This window comes from Dendrobates tinctorius, unplaced genomic scaffold (genome assembly GCF_039654945.1).
Source record: "Dendrobates tinctorius isolate UK_male_01 unplaced genomic scaffold, ASM3965494v1 ptg000103l, whole genome shotgun sequence".
Lineage (NCBI taxonomy): Eukaryota > Metazoa > Chordata > Amphibia > Anura > Dendrobatidae > Dendrobates > Dendrobates tinctorius.
Window position 1 is genome coordinate 35,929,962 of NW_027361771.1, and position 27,594 is coordinate 35,957,555.

The following is a 27,594-nucleotide window of genomic DNA, read 5'->3' on the forward strand; positions in this document are numbered from 1 at the left end:
TCTGCCTGTGTGGCAGCTCACTAGCGACCACTTAGCGATGCACCAGCGATCCTGACCGCGTCATATCGCTGGTCGGGATCGCTGGTGCATCGCTAAGTGTGACAGCACCTTTAGGCTTTCTCTTGCTCTTTCCCGTGCCAGCAGCTCCAGATCACAGGAGTCTGCTGCAGCACTTGCTTTCACTCCATCCCTCTCCTGGGATCTTCTCTCTCTAACTGACCCCTTCCTAACCGTCTTCCCTCTCTTGTGCAATCTAAGCTCCACCCGTTTCCCCAGCACCCTTCGTGAACCAAAGCAGCTGACTTACAGAGTGCTCCGCTATTCTAAAGTGTCTGTACTGGGTGCAGGTGTTGGAGTGTGGTCAGGTGTCTCAACCTTACCTGGATAGTGGGGCATCACACCTCAGGAGGAGGTGCAGTACCTCTGTAGCGACTGAACCCTCAGGGGCGCCACATTTTTCTTATCTTTCAGGTTACATCGGGGGCTTATGTACAGTATTACAGAATGCTGTAGATAAGCCCCTGATGGTGGTGCCGGCACTGATAGGGCTAAAATAGGGTGATAGATTCCCTTTAAACAGGACCATTGCGAGGAGGATCCGAAACTCATGGCAGGGACTAGGGAGCAGCTGAGGCAGCGAGCCCGTTACCCTATAACTTGAAGCTGGACCAGGGGAATGGCAGAAAGCTGGTAGGCCTGAATCACGGAAGGGACAGAGATTTTCTGAAAGAGCAGTGATTGCTGGAAAGGGACAAGGATTGTCCAAAAGAGCAGTGATTGCTTGAAAGGGACAGAGATTGTCCAGATAAAGGCAGTGATTGCTGGAAGCGAGGCAGGGATTGCCAGAAATGAGGCAGGGATTGCCATAAGCATGGCAGGAATTCCGAGAAGGAACAGAAGGTGCCCGGAAGGCATGGAAGAGCAGAGATTGCTAAGACAGGACAGAGATTGTACAGGAAAAGCAGAGATTGCTAGGAAGACAGGGAAAGCTGGAGCGATGCCACTCTGTGTACACTGTGCTGCATATATGATGGATACCCTACTGCTAAATAAAGTTGAACTGTTGAGAAAGGACATTGTCTTTGGAATGGTTTGTGGAGTTCGTGGATACGGACCCGGAGTGACAGAAGCCGAGGGGACTCTGACAACTGTGAGTGTCTTGTTGTGCACATTATACACATTGCAGCAGGGACACTATAGTTCATCTGTGAGGTGCCAGGGTGTGGGAACACTACAGCTCGTTGCCACGACTACCACCCTGGCCGCTTTACAATGGCAAAGTGGTTCCAGCACCAAGTCCGTTACAAATATAAACTCCATAGTAGCAGACAAGGTGGGAAAAAGACCCCACACATATAGTCGGAACCCTGCTTCATCAGGGGATTACTGATCAGGAACATATTAAAAAAAAGAAATGTAATATGTTTACACACAGTGACAAATAAACAATAGACTCCCTAAAACAATATGATGCCCCCACACACAGTACAATCCCCACACATTAAGATGCCACCACAGCCTCCTACAAAGTTTGATTGCCTCCACAGCCCCCACACAATATGATGTTCTCTCTATAATACAATACCACACGATGCCCCTGCAAACAATGGCCACCATAGCTGCCGTCACAGTATGATGTCTCCCTACCCCACCACATAGCATAATGTCCCCACAAAACATGGCCTGCAAAGCCCCCCATACATTATGATGCTCCCAAAGTCCCCTTCATATTATGATGGCCCCCACAATCCTCTCCACACAATATGATGCCTCCATAGCCCCCCACTAAATGTGATGGCCCCACAGTCCCCCACAAAGCAAGATGGCTCCCACAGCCCACCACATAGTATGATGACAGTCACAACCCATGACATAGTATGATTCTCACACAGTTCCAACCATGCAATATGTCACTGTCCCTTACAAGTACTGATTGATAAAATAAAAATACATGAGCGTGGTATAATCACCAAAGATAAAGTGAAGTGTATTCTGAAGCAAGCAGCAACCATGATTGTATCTGTCATGATGTGTTGGTGTCAGGGTTGGACTGGGACTTAGAAGCAGCCCTGGCAAACGCCCTCACATATACCACAACAATAGCTGTGCCACGTGCATGCTTCATGAAAGCTTGCTTTATATACTCATGCCCTTCACAACACCTGCATATACTGCATATAATCCACATCATTAGTACAAAAGGGAAAATAAAGGTGAAGCTATGAAACACTGAACTGGACAGTTAATGAAATGCAGCAATAAATCCAATAACAACGCCATACGCTGACCACATCTACATCAGTGGTCAGCAGAGTATTATCATGCAGCTGGCCTTATAGGAGAGTACTAGGGATGAGCAAATAGCTTCAGATAACTCCTTATTCGAATAGCTATAGCACTTACCAAATAGCTGCAACGGGAACCCGGATACCTGGAGCTCTCTCCATAATCAGCTGTTCGACACCGTAGCTGAATGTGCCGCAGCTGTGTGACAGTCACAACACATGCATGGATAGCCCAACAAACAGGCTGTCCATGCATGTGTTGTGACTGTCACACAGCCATGACACATGCAGCTGCGGCGCCTATCAGCTGATCATCGAGAGCGCTCTAGGTATCCGGGTTCCCGATGCAGCTCTTTAGTAAGTGCTATAGCTATTCGGATGAGGAATTATCCAAAGCTATTCGCTCATCCCTTGAGTACCATTTGCTGTTGAGTGACAGCTGTAGTATCTATACAGGAGAGCTCTAGAACCTTCACTCATAAGCAGACAGATGGGGCAATTGGTGAATCTATGTAGCGGCTCCATAGATTCATTGAAAAAAGTATACACAGAATGGGAGGAATAGGGCTAAGCAACAGCACATGTGAAAAAGAATTGGGTATACTAATAGATCACAGACTGAACATGAGTAGTGATGAGCAAGTATACTCGTTGCTCAGGTTTTCCCGAGCATGCTCGAGTGTCCTCCGAGTATTTTGGCGTGCTCAGAGATTTAGTTTTCATCGCCTCAGCTGCATGATTTACGGCTGTTGGACAGCCTGAATATATGTGGGGATTCCCTAACAAACAGGCATTCCTCACATGTATTCAACCTGTCCAGCAGCCACAAATCATGCAGCTGCATCGACAGAAACTAAATCTCCGAGCACGCCCAAATACTCGGAGGACACCCGAGCATGCTCGGGGAAACCCGAGCAACGAGAATACTCACTCATCACTAAACATGAGTCAACAGTGCTATGCAGCAGCAAAAAAGGCAAATACAATTCTAGGATGTATTAACAGAATCATACAGTCCAGATCACTTGAAGTCATTATTGCCCTCTAATCCTCTTTGGTCAGACCTCATCTGGAATATTGTGTCCAGTTTTGGGCACCACATTTTAAAAAAGACATCAAATTGGAGCAAGTTTAGAGAAGAGCGACCAGAATGGTGACCGGTCTGCAAACCATGTCCTATGAGGAACGGTTGCAGGATTTGGGAATGTTTAGCTTGCAGAAGAGAAGACTGAGAGGAGGCTTAATAGCTGTCTACAAATATCTGAAGGGCTGTCACATTGTAGAAGGATCATCTTTATTCTCATTTGCACAAGGAAAGAATAGAAGCAATGGGATTAAACTGAATGGGAGGAGACACAGATTAGATATTAGAAAAAACTTTGTAAGAGGGTGATCAATGAGTGGAACAAGCTGCCATGAGAGGTGGTGAGTTCTCCTTTAATAGAAGTCTTCAAACAGAGGCTGGACAGACATCTGTCTGGGATGATTTAGTGAATCCTGCTTTGAGCAGGGGGTTGGACCAGATGACCCAGGAGGTCCTTTCTAACGCTACCATTCTATGATTCTATCCATCCCGGTCCCAGTCCTGTCCCCGGACCGCACCTGTTGCCTCGGGGCCGCCACTTCAGCACGGTGCCCGGCGGGGTTGCTGGTCTCCTGGGGCTCCCATCCCATGTCCTGCGGTGCCTGCTCCTGCTTCCTGGTGTTAGGAATGGCGGAATGCACTAAATAAAAATAATAATAAAGTGCGTTCACCGCTTGGGGTCCACCGTGCAGTAGGTGTTACAAGCGCTGCTGAGTAATTGCAGACGAGCAATATGGCGATATAATGCGCACGGGTACAACTTCACCCGAAGTGCGCAGAGCGGGCTCTGTTCACACACAGAGGCGCAGCAACAAAAACATACAAAAAGGCTGAGCCTGTTAGAGTCACAGGCCTTAGGTAAATGCACACATGGTATAAGGTCACAGGAGCAGGAACTAAGACAGAGGGGCTGCGTCCATCTAGACCTACCGTGTGTGCGGCGTCGCTACTGCGAACGCCAAAAAGGGCTGCAACTGCAGCGCGGCGCAGGACACTGCCGCTGGACGACACAGCTACAAAGCAGGCACTATGTCGGACGCTAGCGCAGAGGTGCGGTGTGCACAGTGGCCTAAGGCTTGCCACAGACTGGCGCAGACTACTGAACTAATTCCCTAACCACATGCGTAATATCAGAGGGAAGGGGTTTCATAATAAGTCAGTCACCAGAATCATACATCCATCACCATTCACACATAGCAGTATAGTCTATACTAGCGCATGGCCGAACGGTCATGCGCGCTTTTTATAGCCGTGCAGGACCTTCCAGATCTCCGAGATGGACCAATGAGATCTGGAGCAGGTCCTGGGAACATGACTCCCGATCTCCAATGGGAGATCGTCTCGTGAGCATGCCCAGTAGGAGCACAGAGGAACTTAGTCTCTGGAGAGGTCTGCTGCAAAGTAATCTTCTCTGCAGTAGATAGACAGCAGGAGACCGCGGAATGTGAGGCTCTGGATTCCTGCAGAGCAGACGCAGAAACCTGATGCCTAACACCTGGACACTGTGCGCATCCCACAGGTCTCCAGGCACGCCACTGAGAGCGCGCGCACACCCGGTCTCTTAAAGAGACAGCACCATTTTCAAAAGTAGGTTTCTGCCAATGGCTACCCACTTCTGTCACTCATCTCCAGCCTGGTTCTCCGCTACTTGCAGTACCTGCCTGCCCGCCAGTCCGGTAGAGTCAGCTTCCACGTACCCAGGGTCTAACTGGAGGTAGCACCTTGCGTCTCCTACACTTTCCATTCTGGCCCTGTCTGAGGGGTTTTACTATGGAAGTCTGGGACTCACTTAGTCAAGCCCCCTTCGGAGTCCCCCGGGCAGTGGTCCCGAGGTTCTACAAAAATTTCAATAAACTAATGTGCACTTTACCTTCTGTGCCTCCATTTCCATTTCTTACAATCTAGATCCCCATACATTTAGCCATTCCACCTATGCGGTCGTCGCCTCTTACATTTACTTCCACCATACTGTCATCTCCTCACATTTACACCATCTCCCCATACTGTTGTTTCCTCACAATCCCCCCCTTCGATAAAACAAATGTGTTTCATTGGAGTGCTTACCTTGCTGCCATCCACCTCCTATGTGGTGCAGTTATGATGCTGCACTTGTGATCATCTGACCTGATCATGCTGCTGAAATCACTCTCACGTGGAAGTGCCGACAGTCAGAGCTTTAAATGTACGCATGCCTAAAGACACGGGTACAATTAAATACAGGCATATGGCTGTTCACTTCTCTCTGAGCTGGCTGTCAGTTTGACAATTGGCTCGGACTATGACTTAATCCCACTCCCGGTGGGATGTCAAAATACCGCAGCCAAGGAAACACCTCGGAATGCTGCATTGGGCAGCCTGACAGTTCCTCAATGATGTCTGCACCCAGGGTAAGTGCCCTGCCTGCCCCACTCTACATACGCCCTTGTGCTGACATTTCCTATAGAAAGAAGCATGTACCAAATTGAAACTTAGACTTCTGCTTTATCCATCTTGTACAAGTATCAAAAAGGTATAATTTATCTGCTTTACCCTCACTTATCTAGCTGTGTCAGCAATTTTAACACGTAAAAATTGCTACCATTGGCAATGGCCGCATTTTCCTATGGATAACACATTGCATTGGTTAGTACTTGTGACTTCTTCCTTAGGCATTTTCCTCTTGTCATCCTTCCACCTTATTTGAAGCACACTGTCTTATCCCTCTGAAACAGGTGCTACTCGGATTTCTTCCTACCCTATAAGCACTAAGGAGCACTCATACCCTTTACAGTTATAAGAAATATATTGATACCATGGGCACTCCTGTCTATACACACCTCTCCTTAATAATACCATATACTCTTGACTCCTAGGTATTTTATCTGGACCAAATAAGGTCTCATCGTGAGATATGTTTTCCGCTGCGGTGACATTTTGTGCGGCTTTGACAGAATATAACTCAATATAGTTCTAATTATGTCATTTTTGAGAAAATGCATCATATGACTGTTCTTATTTTATTTTATTCATTATTTTTCTTTTCTGTTTGTATATTGTAGCAAGTTACCCTGATGAAGGTCCAATGTGGGACTGAAAACGTTCAGTTATTTCTTCTGTTTTTGTCTTGATGCAAAATAAATGAAATGTCCTCATCTTTCATCAATTTGAGTGCCAAGTTTATTTTTGCTTTCATTAAATGGTTAGGTGCTAGTTTGGGGCTAGCACTACCATGTGGCTACTACTGGACAACAGACACTACTAAGTAGTGGATAATATGTAATCATACTTTCCAACTTTGGCAGCCATCTTTTTGAGAGATATACACCCGTAGCATGCTTAGGCCTGATCCTTCCGTCTGTTTCACAGTCTGAGAATTGATGACACCGCTCCATCTGATGATTGGACATCCCAGCTTCACACACAAGACATCTTCTTAAAGTGTTGGTTTCCAGGAAGCTTCTTAATGTTTTGAAGGAAAACCATTGATTTTACTATACAATGTACTGGAAAACAGGAAAAAAATCCAAGTTTAGTGAAATTGCAAAAAAAAGTGCAATTCCACAATTTTTTTTTTGTTATGTTCACCAACTACTAAAACTGACCTGCGATTATGATTCTCCAGATCATTACATGTTTGTAGATACCAAACACGTGTAGTTTCTTTTTTATATAGCTGGTGAAAAAAATCCAAACTTTCTTAACAAAAATAAAAATGGTGTCATTTTCCGAAACCCGTAGCATCTCCGTTTTTTCTGATCTCGGGCTGGGTGAGGGCTGACGTTTTCATTGATTCCATTTTGGTGCAAATGTTTTGATCGCCCGTTATTGCATTTTAACGTAATGTTATGGTGATAAAAAATGTAATTCTGGAGTTTAGATTTTTTTCTCATTACAACGTTTACCAATCAGATTATTTTTATATATTGATAGATCGGGCGTTTCTGAATGCGGCGATACCAAATCTGTGTATTTCTTTTTTACATTGTTTTATTTTGAATGGGGAGTGATTTAAACTTTTAATATGTTTTATGTATACTGCACAGGATATATAATCACCTCCATTTTGCCAGTTTGGCTGCTTTAATGTTTGAGCCTTGTCTATGGAGGTAATCTTCAGCGATTTATCTTGTGCATAACATTGTCATCATATATACTGTATATACAGTATCTTAGGATGTAACTAGAAATGGACGGACACCTGGGTGTCTGGGTCTGGCTTGTTCGGCCGAACAGTTACATAAAGTTCGGGTACCAGAACAGGACCCAATTCAATTGAATGGGGGGCCCAAACATCCAGTGCATGACAGCGCGGCAAACACTGCTTCTGATGGGTGGTAAAATTATCACTGCCGGTCAGAGAGCCTCAGTTCCTGCACTGTCAAAAGACCACATGAGCACTCAGCTGTCAACTGAGGTATAAAGTTTACCTCTGGTCACTGGTGTCAGATGATGGGACTACTACTCCCATCAGCTGATGATTACTGACACTAATAAGAGTGAGAGCAGGAGCGGATGATGGGAGTATTCAGCTGGCGCCTGCTTTGTAAATAAATAATTTAAAAAAAATGGCGTGGGTTCCCCTATATTTTTGATAACCAGCCAGGCAAAACTAACAGCTGGGGGCTGCAACCCTTAGCTGTCAGCTTCAGCAAGGCTGGTTATCAAAAATAGACTGGTCCCCACTCCGTATTTTTTAATTATTTAAATAATGGTTCCCCCTTTTTTGACAACCAGCCAAGCTAAAGCAGACAGCTTTGGGCTGGTATTCTCAGGCTGGTAAGGGGACATGCATATTGCATCCCTCCCCCCAGCCGAAAAACAGCAGCCCAGAAAAGGTGCATCTACTAGATGTGCCAATTCTGGCCCTTTGCCCGACTCTTCCCACTTGGCCTGTAGCGGTGGCAAGTGGAGTAATATTTGTGGGGTTGCTGTCACCTTTGTATTGTCAGGTGACATCAAGTCAATGGAATACTAATGGAGAGGTGAAAACGCACAAAAAACGCACTGTGCGCACATAGCCTAAACGATTACTTCCTGGTATGTGTCTTGGACAAAACTTTGCTATACATAGGTGCAGATTAGGCTGTGTGATGTCACGGGTCACTGGATATACCGCCTCCAGCAGGGCGAATTTCTATGACACCCGTGACCCTGGATACACCGCCTCCAGCAGGGCGAATTTAAACGTAACGTGCAGCTGGATACACCGCCTCCAGCAGGCGAATTTCAGTAGTTACATGTGTATCTCGATACACCGCCTCCAGCAGGGCGAATTTACAGAGATAAGGGAAACACACCAGGGAAACCGATACAATGGAGGGCCCTGCAATAGGGAACGGGGATGTGGAGACCTCCTGCACTCCCCTGAGTCAGTGTCTCTACACGACTGACTAGAGTTGAGCGACTTTGGTCGGATCAGGTTTCATGAAACAAAATTTGTTTCAGATGAAACTCGTCCGACTAGGGCAAAAAAAGTCGGAGTTTCGTCCGAAACCCGACCCCAATGCAAGTCAATGGGGAATAAAAGTCGGCATTGAGCGAACGAAACTCCGACTTTTTTTTGCCCTAGTCAGACGAGTTTCATCTGAAACAAATTTTGTTTCATGAAACCCGATCCGACCAAAGTCGCTCAACTCTACTCCTGACGGTCCCTAGGCAGGTTCCGCATCTGGCGACGAGCAGGATACCTAAAAACCCTAGCTCACCCTGCACCTATCCCTTTCTAATGAATTGGACAGTGCAGAAACTAATCCCACCACTGCACTAAAACACACATAAGGAAAGTTACAAACAGGGAAAAACCACTTAGCTTTGCTCTGTTGCTATTGCTCCCAGCAACAGAGCCCAGCACCTGAGTGCAGCTTTCCTCCTGAATAGCTGCTATTTCACCAAAGCTTTGTCAGACCAGCAAGGAACTCCTCACTGTTGCTCCTTCCACACCTGGACTCTGACTGAGCTGCAAGGAACTCTTCTCTAGCTCCTTCCTCCACCAAGGATGGTTGGAAATGACCAATATCACCAACAGTGAGTGAGACCACCTGACTCTCCTTTACAGGCAAGAGCCAGAACAATCACACCGGCTAGTGATTCCCGTGTAATAATACTAGCAACCACCGGGGGCAAAAACTAGAACTAAAGACACCACTGTGTAATGACCACTGTGTAATGACCCTAATGGCCACCGGGGGCAAAACTAACTTTAAGCAACCAGCTTAAAGAAAAAAAAAAGGTTACATGTGCTTTTATCTGTCACAATCCAGCATGGATCGTGACAGGCTGGTTTAACATTAGCGTTTTTTAGCGCAGTGCATCGTGCGCATCCATGTGCATGCGCCCCTATGTTTAACATGGCGGGCGCATGGTCTGCACGCGTTTGTATGCATTTTCGTGCGCATGCGTTTTTTGTAGTGTGCGCCTAGGTGCGCCCGAACCTGTTGCATTTTTGGGTCCATCCAATGGCGTAAAAAAAACGCATGTGCACGCTTGCGCACGGAATGCGCAAAAATAACACTTTACAGTATATGGGAACGCAGGCGTGTGCATGGACATGCGCACGCTTGCGTTTGAAATCGCCTGCGTTTTAAGAGTTAACATGGCTAGAAACTGGTTAAAACGCATGTGCCTAAAAAACGCAAACGCATGCAAAATGCATGATGCGTTTTTTGCATGCGTTTCTATTAAAAAATGCTAATGTGAAACTAGCCTTACATGCGCCACTGATGCTTTTCCGCTGTGGAAATACACTAAAAACACATGAGTTTTTAACCTGTGGATTTACCGCATCTAATGCAAGTCTATGGGGAAAATCCGCACACAAAACTCAGCGTACCCGCAAGAAAAACTGACATACTGGGAATCTGAAACCCACAGTGCAGGTCTGTACACGCTGTGAGACAAAGAAGCACAGTATGTATGAGACGTCTGGAAATCCCAGCCGCTGTGCTGGAACTGTTATGCTATGTGCACACGTAGCGGAACTCCCGTGGAAGTTACCGCGAGAATTCCATTCCGCGGGAAAATCGCATTTTAAATTCCCGCGGAAAAACTAGCGATTTGCAAGCGTAATTAACTTGCAGAATGTTAGCGTTTTCCAAGCGATCTGGAGCATCGCTTGGAGAACTGATTGACAGGTTGGTCACACTCGTCATAGTGTTTGACGAGTGTGACCAACTTTTTACTATTGAGGCCGCCTATGCGGCATTAGGAGTAAAAGATATAATGTTAAAAATAATTTTAAAAAATGGTGTTATATTCACCTTCCGGCGTCCTGCGCAGCCTTCCCGGGCCTCAGTGATGCTCCCGTTCCCAGTAATGCCTTGCGAGATGTCGCAGTCTCGCGATAATGTAGCGGTCTCGCGAGGAATAGGGACCGCTATAATATCACGAGACCGCGACGTCATCAAAGGTCTCGCAAGGCATTACTGGTAACGGGAGCATCGCTGAGGCCCGGGAAGGCTGCGTGGGACGCCGGAAGGTGAATATAACACCATTTTTTATTCTATTTTTTACAGGGATATAGTACCCAGAGCCTGGAGGACAGTCTCCTCTCCTCCGGACAGTGGGTACCATCCGCAAATGTTCTGCTTACTTTCCGCATGGTGTGCACAGCCACATGCGGGAAGTAAGCAGAACAATGCATTCCTACGCTTGTGACAAGTAATAACATTGCACTGGTATTGCTGTAGTGGGTGGAACTTTGGCCCGATTTAGGAAAAGGTGAACGTTCTGTCTGCAAATTGTTGGAATACAAAAGGAGAAAACCACAAGTCCCAGCAAGTCCAGACCGTTATTAAGTTACAGTGAGAGGGGGACTGCACCTCCCAGCATTTCCCTGGCTAGAAAACCACGCATCCATCACTTTATACGTCCTTCTCCACACACACACTGATGCACTCCTGCACACACGTGCACTCCTGCACACACACTGATGCACTCCTGCACACACACTGATGCACTCCTGCACACACACTGATGCACTCCTGCACACACGTGCACGTGCAGTGCTCACTACTGAGTTCCGCCCCCTCATGTGACGTCACCACAGGTCCTCTAGTCACTGCTGGGCGCCACCCCGTCATGTGGCCAGTCACATGGCGGTGACATCACCACAGGTCCTTCAGCTCCTAGGACTGAGCAGCTGCCTATCAGGTCGGTCCTGGCCGGGTTTGTATATGCTCACTATTGTACCGTCGTTCACTGTCCCGAAGGTCTGAGGTGTGTGCTGTGATGTTCTGCAGCAGCTGGGGCACTGTGCATAACACATAGTGAAGTTGCTGGACACCCCCTCAGTGCTGCACACTATGACTACGTTTTCACTATCAGTATTTGGTGCGTTTTTTTCTGCTGTGTATTTTTGTGCACAAATAACGCAGCGTCTTCCAGTCCCAGCAAAGTGGATGGGGTTTTCAGTACTTGCATGCCACTAGTTTTTTATGCTGTGTAAGGCTAGTTTCACATTAGCGTTTTTTTTGCGCAGCGCATCGAGTGCATAAAAAATGCAAAGAAAAGCGCAAAACAAACGCGCGTTTTTTAGCGTCATGCGTACGCTGATGCGTCAAAAAAGCGCAGCGTTGCTTGCGTTTTACATGCGTTTTTGCATGCGTTTGCTTTTTTTATGCGCATGCGTTTTTAGGTGTGACATTCTTTTCAATGTCTAGACCACATTCCAGACTTGTTTACCTCAAAAACGCATGTGCCAAAAAACGCAAGCGTGCGCAAGACCATGCTCATGCATTCGTTCCCATAAACTTCAATGTGTTTTTGCGCATTCCGTGCGCGAGCGTGCGCATGCGTTTTTTTGACGAGACAGGGCGGACCAAAAAATGCTGTTGTATTGCGATGCTATAATGGGATCCGTTTGGCCACCTGAAAGCTGGCAGAAGATTGGTTGTCATCGTTTTGACTGCTCTTCTGTCCTATGGCTTAGGAGAGTCATGAACCTACTCGGTCAAAATCCAGAACTAGCAAACCATGACATTTAATATACAGCTCTGGCAAGAATTAAGAGATCACTGCAAAAGATTCAGTTTGTCTGATTTTTCTCTTTCTAGGTATATTTTTGAGTAAAATGTAAATTGTTCTTTTATTCTATAAACTACTGACAACATGTCTTCGAATTTCCAAGCACTAAATTTTGTATTTATTTTCAGAAAATGAGAAATGGTCAAAAGAACCAAAAAATGCAGTGTTTGAAGACCTCAAATAATGCTAAGGCTACTTTCACACATCCGGTGTGTGGGGTCTGGCGGCGTGCGGCGAAAAGCCAGGCCGCCGGATCCGGCCAGCAGCCGTGACACCGGATGTGTGTGCGGCGAGATGATACGGCTCGGACATTATTAAAGGAGCCGCAGGACAGAGGCAGCCAATGAGACAGCTGCTGAAAGAGAGGGGAGAGGAGAGGGGAGGGGGGTGGAGAGAGAGAGACATGGGGGGTTAACATTAGTGTCCAGGCAAGAGAATCTCTCTCTCTTGCTGGGCACTTGTGGGGTTAACCCCACAGAGAGATCTCTCTCTCTCACCCAGACACTGTGAGTGTTAACCCCACAAGTGCCCGGCGAGAGAGATCTCTCGCAAGTGTCCGGGTGACAGAGAGAGATCTCTCTCTCTCTCGCCGGGCACTTGTGGGGTTAACATTCACAGAGTCCGGGCATGCGCTGTGGAAAAAGCCGGTCCGGCGCTGACAAAAAACGTTGCAGGGAACGTTTTTTGCAGATGCCGGACGGCTAATTTATGCCGTGTCCGGCAACAACCGGACACGACGTATAACCATCCGGCACGATGCGGCGCCCATGAAAGCTTATGGGACAAAACCGGATCCGGTGCTGGATCCGGTTATTAAAAATTTCGCCGCATCGTGCCAGATGACAAAAACCGGATGTGTGAAAGAGGCCTTAGAAAGCAAGATCATAATCATTTAGAAACAACCATACTAATGTTTTAACTCAGGAAGAGTTCAGAAATCAATATTTTGTGGAATAATCATGATTTTTAATCACAGCTTTCATGTGTCTTGGCATGCTTTCCACCAGTCTTTCACACTGCTTTTGGGTGACCTTATGCCACTCCTGGTACAAAAATTTAAGCAGATCTTCTTTGTGTGATGGCTTGTGACTATCCATCTTCCTCTTGATTACAATCCAGAGTTTCTCAATGGGGGCCATGACAGGGATTTGATGTGGTGGTCCTTCATCCACACATTGATTGACCTAGCTGTGTGGCATGGCGCATTGTCCTGCTGGAAAAAACAGTCCTCAGAGTTGGGGAACATTGCCTGAGCAGAAGGAATCAAATGTTTTTCCAGGATAACCTTGTATGCAGCTTGTATCATACGTTCTTCGCAAAGGAGCGCCGAGAGATGGCTGCTCTGGCATGAGGCTCCTGAGTTTTTTAGTTTTTTACCCCGTTTAATTGTTAATTCTCCCTTTGGTTCACTCACCATTGCGTAGCTACAGGATTCGGCAGAGCTGGGAGTAGTGTGGAGACTGCGATCAGCTGGGACCGGTGTCTTTCTGTCCTCGTGGAGCTCCGTGCCTGGATTCAGCTGGGAGAGAGTGAAGCTGCTGGCTGCCTGCCTTGTACCCATTTCCAGCATGCAGATGATCCCAGGATAGGAAACCTGGTGGAGTGTGCGGTGCTGGAGTTGTTCTGGAGATCTTGTGGTCCACATGGAGCTGTAGGGCTACAGGATTCGGCAGAGCTGGGAGTAGTGTGGAGACTGCGACCAGCTGGGACCGGTGTCTTTCTGTCCTCGTGGAGCTCCGTGCCTGGTTTCAGCTGGGAGAGTGTGAAGCTGCTGGCTACCTGCCTTGTACCCATTTCCAGCATGCAGATGATCCCGGGATAGGAAAGCTGGTGGAGTGTGCGGTGCTGGAGATGTTCTGGAGATCTTGTGATCCAGGTGGAGCTGAAGGGGTGAGCTGGGCAGGTTTGGACTGACTGTTGGCGTGTCCCCTGATGTCCCTGTCTTGTTGCACCCATGCCCTCCCCCCCAGCAGTGCTGGGAGCACCCTTTATGGAAAGTTGTACATTTAACTCTGCTAAGTTGTGACTGTTCAGTCTTTATAGCTACAAGCTGAGTGTAGTCATGGCCACTGCACTCTGTAAACCTACTCTTATGATTTCAAGGGACGATTTATTATTCTGGAATCATCCGCAATTTCTCATGGACTCCCCTTCTTGGAGCATGATTGCTAATTCAACAATTGAGTACATAAAATCCATTACTTCTGTGAAACCTGTGGAGGTGTACTGCAAGAGAGGTAGGAGAGGAGGAGTCCTGGCACGCCTTCGGAGGAGAGGGTTCAGAACAGCTCTTCCTTCACTCCACTTGGCTAATGTCCGTTCCTTATCTAACAAAATGGAGGAACTGAACTTACTTTGTAACATGAGATCTGATATGGCCAATTCAGCTGCTCTTTGTTTTACTGAGACCTGGTTGAATGACACCATCCCTGATTGTAGTCTGGATCTACCTGGTTTTGTTATCTACAGAGCTGACCGTGATTGTGTAGCTTCAGGTAAACAAAGGGGGGGTGGGGTATGTCTCTACATCAACACTAGCTGGTGCTGTGATGTTAACATACTGGGAAAAGGTTGCTCTCCAGATCTAGAGTACCTTGCACTCAATTGTAGACCATTTTACGCTCCAAGAGAGTTTTCATCTATGGTTCTGGTTGCAGTATATATTCCCCCTCAAGCATCTGTTAAAGCTGCTATTGGTGAATTAGCTTGCAAAATATCAGAATGGGAGAAAGGATCTCCTGAAGCATTTGTGATCGTAATGGGGGACTTTAACAAAGGAAAACTCAACCTGGATCTCCCCAAATTTACTCAACATATAAACTGCTTCACGAGAGAGAACAATACGCTTGATCACTGCTATACTGTCTTAAAAGGGGCCTACAGGGCAGTGAGGAGAGCAGCAGTGGGCTTTTCAGATCATTGTCTAATTCATTTAATTCCAGCCTACAGGCAAAGGTTGAAAACATCCAAACCTACAGTTTATACAAAGAAGACATGGTCTGAGGAGGCAAAATTGCAACTGCAAGCATGCTTTGAATGCACGGACTGGGAGGTATTCCAGGAAACATGCTCGGGTCTGGATGAATGGGTTGATGCAGTGACCTCATATATCCGTTTTTGTGAAGACACGTTTATTCCATCCAAATCTGTCCACTTTCGGGGAAACAACAAGCCGTGGTTTACAAATAAAGTCAGGTTGATCCGTAAGAGAAAAGAGGAGGCTTATAAAGCAGGCGATATTACTGAATTCAAGAAACTTAGGAACTCGCTATCTAAAGAGATCAAGTTAGCCAAACACGAGTATGCAAAGATTCTGGAGGAAAGGTTCTCATCAAAAGATACTAGATCTGCATGGAGAGGATTAAGAGAGGTCACCAATTATAAAAGCCACCCCACTATAGTGAACCCCAGCAGAAGTCTGGCAGCAGAGTTAAATGAATTCTACTGCAGATTTGAGGCAAGCTCTACACACAGTGGCTATTCATCTCTAAGCTCCTCAGTCTTTTCATATAAAGATCATTCATTGTGCAACACCCAAGTAGTGATCTCCGAGGCAGAGGTGATACGCATCCTGAAGGGACTTAAGGTCAAAAAGGCACCTGGCCCTGATGGTGTATCTCCAATGTGTCTGAAAGTATGTGCTACCCAGCTTGCCCCTATACTGACAAATATATACAATGTGTCACTGAAAGAGTGCGTTGTACCTCAGTGTTGGAAAAATTCCACAATTATCCCTGTCCCCAAGAAAGTGGGATCCTCTGAGTTGAACGACTATAGACCAGTAGCACTCACATCTGTAGCTATGAAAGTCTTCGAAAGAATTATGATGTCCCACCTGATAAAATTCACGCAGAAGCTATGGGACCCGCTTCAGTTTGCCTATAAGGAGAATCGTTCGGCAAACGACACTGTCAATCTGGCACTGAAGTACATTTTGGATCATACAGATGAACGGCACTCATATGTCCGGATTCTTTTCATGGACTTTAGCTCAGCGTTCAATACCATTGATCCGAATTTACTTCATAAGAAAATGGTAGCTCTTGGAGTCCCTCTCAACTTATGCTTGTGGATTTATAACTTCCTGACAGCCAGGATACAGAGTGTAAAAGTTGGACCATTCACTTCGGACACCTTGGTCACAAACATCGGGGTACCTCAGGGGTGTGTTTTGTCCCCGTTACTGTTTTCTCTCTATACGAATGATTGCATCTCTTCAGCAGACTCAGTAAAAATCTTGAAATTTGCCGATGATATGACACTGATTGGTCTCATCAGGGGAAATGCTGAAGACTTGTATCGGAGTGAGGTGGAAAGAATATGTGACTGGTGTAAAGCCAATAATCTTGTACTCAACACTAAAAAAACTGCTGAGATGGTTGTGGATTTTAGGAAAGATCAACATGAGATACTTCCAATCTACATCCATGACGAAGTGGTTCTTAGGGTCACAGAGACCAAATTCCTTGGTGTTATCATCTCTCATGATCTTAAATGGGGGAAAAACGTGGATGCTGTTATAAGAAAAGCACAACAGAGGATGTTCTTCCTGCGTCAGCTGAAAAGATATGGTTTGTCTAAGAATCTGCTGATCTTATTCTTTAATGCTGTCATCAGATCTGTGATTTGTTCCTCTCTGATAGTCTGGTATGGGGGAGCCACTGCGCATGACAAACTCCGCTTACAAAGGACTTTCAGAACAGCAGAGAGAATTATAGGCTCCCCCCTGCCTAAAATCCAGGATCTTTATGATAAGAGTATTCGATCCCACGCATTGAAAATTTCATCCGATCCCTCTCACCCGGGACACTCCTCATTCCAACTACTCCCTTCAGGACGTCGCTTCAGAGTCCCCAAATGCAGCACCAACCGCCATATGAACAGCTTCTATCCACTCTCTGTTCAACAATTAAATCGTCATGTGTAGACTATATACTGTATCTGTCTTGTTAGATGTTACTTGTTGTATCTGTTGTTATATATTATGTTGCCTCTTTGCCACAAAGAATTCCTTGTATATATGTAATATGTACTTGGCGATAATAAATTTGATTGATTGATTGAAGATTAACCTGCCCCATTCTAGCCTTGTTGAAGCATCCCCAGATCATCACCGATCCTCCACCAAATTTCACAGTGGGTGCAAGACACTGTAGCTTGTACGCCTCTCCAGGTCTCTGTCTAACCATTAGACGACCAGGTGTTGGACAAAGCTGCAGATTAGACTTATCAGAGAAGATTACCTTACTCCAATTCTCTATGGTCCAATCCTTATAGTCTTTGGCATACTTCAGCCTGGCTCTCCTTTGCTTCTCATTGATGAAAGGCTGTTTTCTTGCTTTACATGACTTGAGCCCTGCCTCTAGGAGCCAGTTATGAACTGTTCTTGCCATGTACTTCACCCCAGCTGCCTTTTGCCATTTCTTTTGTAGGTCACTTGATGTCATCCTGCAGTTGCTGAGTAACATTCGAATAAGATGACGGCCATCCTGGTCAGCGGAGAGTCGTTTTCGTCCTCTGCCGGTCTGTAGCTTTGTTGTCCCCCAATATCTGCTGCTTGACCTTGTTGTAATGGACTGCCATCTTAGAAATTTTAGGATTGAGGCAACATGACGCTCACTGTATCCCTCTGCTAGTAAAGCCAGAATTGAGCCCTTCTTTTCCTCACTCAACACTTTTCTTTTCAACTCCTTTGGCATGATTAAAAGTTATTTTTTCATTCCTATTACTTTTGGGATATTACTAGCACTTGTTTTGCCATCCAGCTTGTCCTATTGCAAGAAGATTGTGAACACCACAGCAGGGTTTTTTCCAGGACGTCCCCCTGACAGCACCATGGAGGACGTCCTCCTCCTCCTTACAGGGACAGGAAAGCACATGAGAGGTTAAAAGGCCCCATCCCACCCCTTTCCCTCAGTGTCTTTCCTGTCCCTGCACGGAGGGACATACGAGAGGAGCAGGAAGATTACCTGAGGGCGCAGGGGGATCGGGCGGCCGGTCCAATCCTTCCCCCTGTCAGGATGCCCAGGGCCGACACTTCCCGGTGGGGAGTCCCTCTGCCCCAAAGCCAGGAGCAGGACGTCGCTCCTGGAGGAAGCCGCTCCTCCCGGTGGGAGGCTCTCGGCTCCAGGCCGCGCGGCAGTCGCCCGGGTCCCCGCAGGCAGCGAGCGATGCCGGCGCGACATACAGACCGCGCGGCGGTTGCGGCTGGAAGCGCTTGCCTCGCACGCAGTCGGCGGTGTGGGCGCCGGCGAGAGAGATCCCGGGGCAGCTGGAGCCGGGTCCCCGCAGTGGGCGCCGCCATTGCAAGACGCTCGGTGGGCGGGGCTTCAGAACAGGAAGCGGAAGTGGCCGGCGCGCGGCGATGACGTCACGCGCCGATTTGAAAACCGCGCGCCAGCAGCCTGGGCACGCCAGCAGCCCGCCACATCAGCAGCTCTCGCCGCACGCCAGCATCTCACCGCAGACCAGGAGTTCACCGCACGCTAGCAGCTCACCGTAGGCAACAGCTGCTTCACTGGTATGGACCCAGAGGCGCCAGCCGACAGAGGGGTAAGTGCGCCTGGCGCAATCCAACCCCCACACGGCCTTCCCCGCAGCCCAGGACAACTGACCCGACTATCCCTGTTCTGTATCGTACAGGAGAAGGGTACCCCAGCCCCCCCGACAGAGGTTAAGGACTCGGTAAAGGCCACATCTAAGTCTGTCAGATGCCCGGTTTGCAGGGTAAAGCTGCCAGACAACTATACCAAGACTCTCTGCGGACCCTGCACGTCAAGGGTCATAAGACGAGCAGCCGTCCCTCCTGGCCGAGATGCGATCCTTGATTCGGGAGGAAGTACAGGCCTCCAGATCCAGTCTCTCATGGCAGCAGTCCCCTAGTCCGGGGCCAAGCCGGAAGCGGCCGAGGTGGGAGATGGAGCTAGCCTCGGAGACAAGTTCGCCTGAAGGGTCAGACCCCCGGGACTCGGATCCCGAGGAGGGGGAGATCCCGACTGACAGGAGGGACCAAGGCAGGAAATACCTGTTTAAGTTAGAGGACACCGAGGACTTGGTGCAGGCGGTAAGGAACACCATGCAGATAGAGGATGTTCCAAAACCGCAGTCCTGACAGGACCTGATGTTTGGGGGACTGGTCGCTCGGAAACAAACTGTTTTCCACGTAAGCGAACACATTAAGACAATGGTCCTAGAAGAATGGAAAGAGGCAGAACGGCGACTTGTACTGTCTCGGGACTTTAAGAGCCGACTGCCCTTTGACCCAGAGGAAACACGATTGTGGGAGGAAATTCCTAAAATCGATGTTCCTGTAGCTAGGGTGACCAAAACAACTGCCATCCCCTTCGAGGACTCATCAAGTCTCAGAGACCCGATGGACCGGAAGGCGGATATTCTGTTAAAGAGAACATGGGAATCGGCAGCTGCCCTTACTAAGGTTAACATAGCAGCCACCTCAGTGGCCAGGTCCATGTTCCTATGGGTGGGGCAGTTGGAAGAGCATTTATCCAACAAGACCCCTAGATCTGAGATCCTAGCTTCCCTCCCTCTGATGAAATCAGCCACTGCATTCCTTTCAGATACATCGGCCGAATCAGTAAGATTCGCAGCCAGAAACAGCTCCCTTTCCAACGCAGCTAGGCGAGCGGTTTGGCTGAAGTCTTGGTCTGGGGATAACGCTTCAAAGGCAAAGCTTTGCTCAATCCCCTTTTCAGGCTCAAGGGTGTTCGGGCCAGCTCTAGATAGCATCCTAGAGCAGGTGTCTGACAAAAACAAGGGGTTTCCAGAAGAAAAACCCAAGAGTCCCCAGTCCTTTCGTAGAGGGTCCTTTTTCAGGAGACAGACCGATTTTAGGAGCCAGGGTAGATCCAACAGGGGCTCCTTTAGAAACACTCAGAGCCAAGGGGGGAGAAGCAAGGCCCCTCTTTTTACGTCATCCTCCAGGTCTAGAAGGCAATGACGCCATAGGTGTCGGGGGAAGACTGCGACGATTCGCAGCAAGGTGGCGTCAGGTAACCCAGAACCGGTGGGTCCTCAGAACCATCACAGAAAGGTACAGCATAGAATGTTATTCCCCTCCCCCCGACAGATACATCGCCCCCACCGTAGTCCCGGGAGACTCTACCATGTGGGCAGACCTACAGGACCTGCTCCGGTCAGAGGTCATAGTGCCAGTTCCGCAGCAGGAGAGGGGAAAAGGTCATTACTCTTCCCTATTCTCCATTACAAAACCATCTGGCGAGGCCAGAACAATTATAAACTTAAAACCCCTAAATGCTTGGGTTGTATACAAAAGGTTTCGAATGGAATCAATACGCTCAGCGATTCAACTTATAGACAGGGATGCTGTCATGTGTACTCTGGACCTGAAGAGTGCATACTATCAGGTCCCCATCCATCCCGCATCTCAAAGCCTATTAAGATTCGCAATCAGTCTACCATCCCGGACCTGCCACTTCCAGTTCCAGTGCCTTCCGTTCGGACTGGCTTCAGCCCCCCGAATATTCACAAAGCTGGTAGCGGAGGTGGTAGCCTACCTGAGAAAGCAGGGAGTCATTATAATACCGTATCTAGACGACTTTCTCCTAGTCGCAGGATCAGAAGAAAGGCTCATCCAGGACAGAAGCCGAACGATCAGAACACTGGAGTATCTCAGCTGGCTGATCAACGACCAGAAGTCAGACCTAAAACCAGAAAGCAGGAAGATCTTCCTGGGAGTCCTTCTGGATTCAAGAGACAGAATATCCCGGCTACCGAGAAAAAAGCAGCAGACAATTCAAGACAGAGTCAAGGGACTACTGAGACACCGCTCCTCCATAAGAGGTGCAATGGAAGTTCTGGGTCTGATGACGGCTTGCATTCCATGCGTCAGATGGGCCCTCTACTCCTTGAACCCAGCATATCACCCGGACGGAGTAGATGCCCTGAGCCAGGCCTGGACGGAACCCCTCTTGTATGCATTCCCGCCACTGGCGCTGATACCGGCGGTACTCAGGAAGATCTGCGAGGACCGCGCATCGGTGATATTAATAGTGCCATACTGGCCAAAGAGAAGCTGGTTTCCGCTGCTAGGAGCCATGGCAGTAGGAAACCCAGTCGAGCTACCCCTGAAGGGAGATGTTATCCACCAGGGGCCGATTCGCCATCCAGACCCAGCAAGGCTACGCCTCTCGGCATGGATCCTGAAAGGGACATCCTGAGAGCAAAGGGCTTATCTGAGCAGGTCATATCCACTCTACTGGCCAGCAGGAAACCGGTAACATCCGCAATCTACAGAAAAATATGGAAGAGATTCTGCCTGGAAGGTGGCAGGTCCGACCTCTCGGCAGGTACCCCTGACCTCCCTAGTGTCCTAGACTTTCTGCAGTCGGGATATAATAAGGGGCTTAAACCCAGCACGTTAAAGGTCCAGATCTCAGCTTTGAGCGCCTTCTTCGACTACCCTTTAGCCTCCCATCCTTGGGTGGTAAGATTCATAAAGGCCACGCAGCGTCTTCGCCCCACAATTAGGCAGCTCACCCCGCCCTGGGACCTCGGCCTGGTACTCAGATCCCTATGTAGGGACCCCTACATGCCTAGTGATTGTCCATTTCGACTCTCTCTCGAAAGACGGCTTTCCTCGTAGCCATCACCACGGCCAAAAGAATAGGGGAGATCCAGGCCCTGTCCACCAAAGATCCATATCTCCAGATCAGAGACGATCATATAACCTTAAGATTAGATCCGGCTTTTATCCCCAAGGTAGCCTCTTACCAGAATATAAATCAGGAGATAGTGCTACCATCCTTCTGCAGCAATCCCCGCAATGAGAAAGAACAGCGTCTCCACTCCCTAGACGTAAGACGGGCAGTTATAAGCTATCTAGAGGCCACCAATGACTGGCGTATTGACTCAAACATGTTCATCCTCTTCAGGGGTAAAAATAGGGGGAGAAAAGCCTCTAAGGCGTCCATCGCGTCCATCGCAAGATGGATCACATCAGTAATTTCAGACGCCTACCAGTCGGAAGGCGCCAACCCGCCAGATACCTTAAGGGCCCACTCTACTAGGGCAGTTTTAGCCTCCTGGGCCGAGCGCGCAGGCGCCTCAGTCGAGCAGATTTGTAGAGCGGCAACCTGGGCCAGCCTGAATACATTTTGCAAGCACTACAAACTTGATGTCCTATCAGGCCAACATACCGCATTTGGGAGAAAAGTTCTCCAGGCAGTGATCCCACCCTGAGGAGGTGCTTTGGTACTCTCCATGGTGCTGTCAGGGGGACGTCCTGGAAAATAGGTATTAGACCTACCGGTAATGATGTTTCCAGGAGTCCATCCTGACAGCACGGGTAGTTCCCTCCCTGTTATGTTATGTTTTGTTAAGTTATGTCATATGATGTAATATGATGATACCATTAAGAGTTATAGCATTATCCACGCTGTGGTTCTTGTTAAGTCACTGAGGGAAAGGGGTGGGACGGGGCCTTTTAACCTCTCGTGTGCTTTCCTGTCCCTGTAAGGAGGAGGAGGACGTCCTCCATGGTGCTGTCAGGATGGACTCCTGGAAACATCATTACCGGTATGTCTAATACCTATTTTTTATACTTTCCTTCGCTAAATAAGATTTGGTTCAGGTGATCACCTAATCAGAAGCACATTAAGTAGAATGAGGTGTACTCTGACTTTAATTCAACTGACACTGGAATGGAATGGCTGTCAGACATGTAGAGAAGCTGATTTTTATAAAACTGTGCAGTGGTCTTTTAATTTTTGCCAGAGCTGTATGTGACACCGAATAACGTCAACCTTTGAATAGCTGGGATAGCACGACCCACATACAATGTCGTTCCAGCCTGGTTAATCAAATGTAGAGCTAGGGATGCTGGGAGTTAACCCCTTACCTACAATTGACGTAATATTCCGTCCATGTGACTATGGACCTAATTACCATGGACGGAATATTATGTCACCATGATCAGCGGCGCCCACGTGGTGAGCGCCGCTGATCGCGGCCGGGTGTCAGCTAATTATCATAGCTGACACCCGGCACAATGTGTCAGGGGCCGCCCCCGACACGTTAACCCCTTGCACACCGCGATCAAACGCGATCGCGGTGTACCGGGGGTTAAAGGGAAGCATCGGCAGGGGGGGCTCCCTCCGTGCTTCCCTGAGCCCCCCACAGCAGCGCAATGTGCAGCGCTGCTGCGGGGGACTCCTTTCCTCCAGGCCCCCGAATCCATGATGGCGACGGGGGCCTGAGGAAGCTGGCTTCCTCAGTGCCTGCAAAGCGCAGGCAAGAGGAAGTCTGCAGCAGTGCCTGTGACAGATCGCTGATCTGTCACAGTGATCTGTGATGTGACAGATCAGCGATCTGTCACAGGACAGTGATGTCCCACCTGGGACAAGGTAATAAAGTAAAAAAAAAAAAAAAAAAAAAGTGTTAAAAATAATTTAAAAAAAATCGCTAAATAAATTAGTAAAAAAAAAAATATTCCCCAATAAATCCATTTTTTCAAAATAAAAAAAACCCAAAAACAATAAAAGTACACATATTTGATATCGCCGCGTCCGTAATGACCTGCCCTATAAAACTGTCCCATTAGTTAACCCCTTTAGCGAACCCCTTAAAAAATAAAAATAAAAAACGAAGCAAAAAATAATGATTTATTATCATACCACCGAACAAAAAGTGCAATAACGCGCGATCAAAAAGACACATATAAATATCCATGGTACTGCTGAAAACGTCATCTTGTCCCGCAAAAAACGAGCTGCCAAACAGCGTCATCCGCAAAAAAATAAAAAAGTTATAGCTCGCAGAATAAAGCGATACAAAAATAATTATTTTTTATATAAAATTGTTTTCATTGCAAAAAACCGACAAAACATAAAAAAAGACCTAAATGAGGTAACGCTGTAACCGTACTGACCCGAAGAATAAAACCGCTTTATCAATTTTACCGCACGCGGAACGGTGTAAACGCACCCCCCCAAAAGAAATTCATGAAATGCTGGTTTTTGTTCATTCTGCGTCCCAAAAATCGGAATAAAAAGCGATCAAAAAATGTCACGTGCCCGAAAATGGTACCAATAAAAACGTCAACTCGTCCCGCAAAAAATAAGACCTCACATGACTCGGTGGGTCAAAATACGGAAAAATTATAGCTCTCAATATGTGGTGATGCAAAAACTACTTTTACAATAAAAAGCGTCTTTTAGCGTGTGACAGCCGCCAAACATAAAAACCGCCATAAATAGTAAATCAAACCCCCCGTTATCACCCCCTTAGTTAGGGAAAAATAATAAAACTAAAAGAAAATGTATTTATTTCCATTTTCCCGCTAGGGTTAGGGTAGGGTTAGGGCTAGGGCTAGGGTTAGGGCTAGGGCTCAGATTAGGGTTAGGGGTGTGTTGAGGTTGGGGTTGGAGTTATAATTGGGGGGTTTCCACTGTTTGGGCACATCAGGTGCTCTCCAAAGGCAACATGGCGTCTGATCTCAATTCCAGCCAATTCTGCGTTGAAAAAGTCAAATGGTGCTCCTTCCCTTCCAAGCTCTGCCATGCGCCCAAACAGTGTTTTACCCCCACATGTAGGGTATCAGCCTACTCAGGACAAATTACAAAACAACTTTTGGGGTCCAATTTCTCCTGTTACCCTTAGGAAAATAAAAAATTGGGGGCAAAAATATAATTTTGCGGAAAAAAATGTTTTTTTTATTTTCACGCCCAGGCGTTATAAACTTCTGTGAAGCACTTGGGGGTTCAAAGTGCTCTCCAAACATCTAGATAAGCTCCGTGGGGGGTCTAGTTTCCAAAATGGGGTCACTTGTGGGGAGTTTCAATAGTTTAGGTACATCAGGGGCTCTCCAAACGCACATGACACCCGCAGACCAATCCATCAAAGTCTGCATTCCAAAACGTCACTACTTCCCTTCCGAGCCCCGACGTGTGCCCATACAGTAGTTTTCTCCCACATATGAGGTATCAGCGTACTCAGGACAAATTGGACAACAACTTTTGGGGTCCAATTTCTCCTGTTACCCTTGGGAAAATAAAAAAATTGGGGACTAATTGATCATGTTTGTGGAAAAAATACGATTTTTTTATTTTCATGCCTGGGCATTATAAACTTCTGTGAAGCCCTTGGGGGTTCAAAGTGCTCACCACACATCTAGATAAGTTCCTCAGGGGGTCTAGTTTCCAAAATGGGATCATTTGTGGGGGGTTTTCACTGTTTAGGTACATTAGGGGCTCTCCAAAGGCAACATGACACCCACAGACCATGCCATCAAAGTCTGCATTCCAAAACGTCACTTCTTCCCTTCCGAGCCCCGACGTGTGCCCATACAGTAGTTTTCTCCCACATATGAGGTATCAGCGTACTCAGGACAAATTGGACAACAACTTTTGGGGTCCAATTTCTCCTGTTACCCTTGGGAAAATAAAAAAATTGGGGACTAATTGATCATGTTTGTGGAAAAAATACGATTTTTTTATTTTCATGCCTGGGCATTATAAACTTCTGTGAAGCCCTTGGGGGTTCAAAGTGCTCACCACACATCTAGATAAGTTCCTCAGGGGGTCTAGTTTCCAAAATGGGATCATTTGTGGGGGGTTTTCACTGTTTAGGTACATTAGGGGCTCTCCAAAGGCAACATGACACCCACAGACCATTCCATCAAAGTCTGCATTCCAAAACGTCACTACTTCCCTTCCGAGCCCTGACGTGTGCCCATACAGTAGTTTTCTCCCACATATGGGGTGTCAGCGTACTCAGGACAAATTGGACAACAACTTTTGGGGTCCAATTTCTCCTGTTCAAAATAAAAAAAACCCAAAAACAATAAAAGTACACATATTTGATATCGCCGCGTCCGTAATGACCTGCCCTATAAAACTGTCCCATTAGTTAACCCTTTTAGCGAACCCCTTAAAAAATAAAAATAAAAAACGAAGCAAAAAATAATGATTTATTATCATACCACCGAACAAAAAGTGCAATAACGCGCGATCAAAAAGACACATATAAATATCCATGGTACCGCTGAAAACGTCATCTTGTCCCGCAAAAAACGAGCTGCCAAACAGCGTCATCCGCAAAAAAATAAAAAAGTTATAGCTCGCAGAATAAAGCGATACAAAAATAATTATTTTTTATATAAAATTGTTTTCATTGCAAAAAACCGACAAAACATAAAAAAAGACCTAAATGAGGTAACGCTGTAACCGTACTGACCCGAAGAATAAAACCGCTTTATCAATTTTACCGCACGCGGAACGGTGTAAACGCACCCCCCCAAAAGAAATTCATGAAATGCTGGTTTTTGTTCATTCTGCGTCCCAAAAATCGGAATAAAAAGCGATCAAAAAATGTCACGTGCCCGAAAATGGTACCAATAAAAACGTCAACTCGTCCCGCAAAAAATAAGACCTCACATGACTCGGTGGGTCAAAATACGGAAAAATTATAGCTCTCAATATGTGGTGATGCAAAAACTACTTTTACAATAAAAAGCGTCTTTTAGCGTGTGACAGCCGCCAAACATAAAAACCGCCATAAATAGTAAATCAAACCCCCCGTTATCACCCCCTTAGTTAGGGAAAAATAATAAAACTAAAAGAAAATGTATTTATTTCCATTTTCCCGCTAGGGTTAGGGTAGGGTTAGGGCTAGGGTTAGGGCTAGGGCTAGGGTTAGGGCTAGGGCTCAGATTAGGGTTAGGGGTGTGTTGAGGTTAGGGTTGGAGTTATAATTGGGGGGTTTCCACTGTTTGGGCACATCAGGTGCTCTCCAAAGGCAACATGGCGTCTGATCTCAATTCCAGCCAATTCTGCGTTGAAAAAGTCAAATGGTGCTCCTTCCCTTCCAAGCTCTGCCATGCGCCCAAACAGTGTTTTACCCCCACATGTAGGGTATCAGCCTACTCAGGACAAATTACAAAACAACTTTTGGGGTCCAATTTCTCCTGTTACCCTTAGGAAAATAAAAAATTGGGGGCAAAAATATAATTTTGCGGAAAAAAATGTTTTTTTTATTTTCACGCCCAGGCGTTATAAACTTCTGTGAAGCACTTGGGGGTTCAAAGTGCTCTCCAAACATCTAGATAAGCTCCGTGGGGGGTCTAGTTTCCAAAATGGGGTCACTTGTGGGGAGTTTCAATAGTTTAGGTACATCAGGGGCTCTCCAAACGCACATGACACCCGCAGACCAATCCATCAAAGTCTGCATTCCAAAACGTCACTACTTCCC

At 47.0% G+C, this 27,594-nt stretch overlaps 1 protein-coding gene and 1 long non-coding RNA gene across 2 annotated transcripts in view; one reads left to right on the forward strand and one right to left on the reverse strand.

Moving 5' to 3' along the window:
- Positions 1 to 3,562: 3,562 nt before the first annotated feature.
- Positions 3,563 to 5,604, reverse strand: LOC141100214 (uncharacterized). The gene is made up of 2 exons (XR_012234642.1): positions 5,434 to 5,604; positions 3,563 to 4,009 (listed from the first exon to the last, which is right to left on the reverse strand). It is a non-coding gene; the product is annotated as an uncharacterized lncRNA (long non-coding RNA).
- A 5,776-nt stretch (positions 5,605 to 11,380) lies between these two features.
- Positions 11,381 to 27,594, forward strand: part of LOC141100159 (uncharacterized) — a 77,290-nt gene continuing 61,076 nt past the window's right edge. Inside the window, exon 1 of the mRNA XM_073588437.1 lies at positions 11,381 to 11,496. The gene's annotated coding sequence lies outside the window, so the exon portion shown is untranslated. The remainder of the gene's footprint in view (positions 11,497 to 27,594) is intronic.